Here is a 1,676-nt window from a genome sequence, read left to right on the forward strand (position 1 = left end):
TGCGTACAATGAGACAACGCTTGTTAAGTGTTGAAGTTGAAAGTTTTCGCAAAAGTATCCGAGAAACGAGTTAGAACTGAAAGACAAAGCGGGCGGGATCACCGAGTGCTGTGTAAAAACCACCGACTGCAACTCTCGTGCCAGATTTTGTCCTTACATGCAGCAAGAAGGTAGACCCGTACCACAAAGATTAAACGTAACTTCTCTTGGGCCGATCATGTAGACCAAAGATACAAGATGCTGTAACTGGAACTACTGTGTATAGTAACTTCTGGCACACCGAAAGTGCTTAGGAAAACTATTTCAAACGTCTAAGTGAACAATGTTTACGTGAAAAAATAAATTGTCGGTAGTCTTGATAAAACGATGGAGCCTCACGTCTACGTACTCCGCAAGCCACCACACGGAGCGTGGCGGAGGGTTCTTTACCGTTCCGCTTGCAAATGGAGCGATGGTAGAACGACTTTCTATATGCCCCTGCACGAGCCCTAATTTCTCTTATCGTGTCTTCGCAGCCACCACGCAAAATGTACGAGCACGTTGACGACAGTAGAATCGGTCTGCAGTCAGCCGCAAACGCCCGTTCTCTAAATTGCCTCTATAATATTTCGTGGAAGGAACGTTGTCTTCGCTTCAGGTATTCTCATTTGAGTTCACGGAGCATTTCCGTAATACTCGCGTCTTAATCGATGCTGCCGGTATCAAATACAGCAACTCGCCTCTGAATTGCTTCGATGTCTTCCTTTAATCCGATCTGGTAGTAATTACAAACACTAAAGTGCTACTCGACGATGCAGTTTTCTGTACGCTGTAAACTGTCCTATAATTCTCCCAATAAATCGAAGTCGACTTCTCGCTTTCTCCACCTTTCGTGAACGTTCCATTTCATAACGCTTTGCAGCGCCTCTTCTAGAAATTTAACTGGCGTGATTGTCTCAAGTAAGAAACCACTAATGCGGAATTCCAATATTAAAGGACTATTTTTCATACAAATCTGCACTGACTTATATTTTTCTGTGTTTAGAGAAAGGTGTCTCTCATAATACCAAATAGACATTTTTTCCAAGTCATTTTATATCCTCGTACAGTCACTCAAAGCCGACACTGCAGCGTCATCAGCCAACGGCCGCAGATCGCTGCTTACCCTGTACTTCCGATTGTCCATGTACACAGAGAACCAGAGAGGTCTTATCACAGTTCCCTGGGGCACTGCTAACGAAATTCTCGTCTCTGATGAATTCTCGCTGACAAGGACAATGTATTGCGTTCTGGTTTTTTAATAAGTCTTCGAATCACTCACATATCTCGGAACCTATTCCGTATCCTCGTGCTTTCGTTGACAGTATGCAGTGTGGCACAATGTGAGAAAAGGGCACTCTGAGTTTCGCACGAACGACGGTTTCTAAATCCGTGCTGACTTGGGACAGAAGCTTTTCTGTGTCAATGAACTTTGTTATATCCGAACTTGGAATATGCCAACGGCCTTGCCGGTTCCCGTCAGATCACCGAAGTTAAGCGCTGTCGGGCTGGCTAGCACTTGGATAGGTGACCATCCGGTCTGCCGAGCGCTGTTGGCAAGCGGGGTGCACTCAGCACTTGTCAGGCACACTGAGGAGCTGCTTGACTGAGAAGTAGCGGCTCTGGTCTCGGAAACTGACATATGGCCGGGAGAGCGG

This window comes from Schistocerca americana, chromosome 8, assembly GCF_021461395.2.
Source record: "Schistocerca americana isolate TAMUIC-IGC-003095 chromosome 8, iqSchAmer2.1, whole genome shotgun sequence".
Taxonomy (NCBI): Eukaryota; Metazoa; Arthropoda; class Insecta; order Orthoptera; family Acrididae; genus Schistocerca; species Schistocerca americana.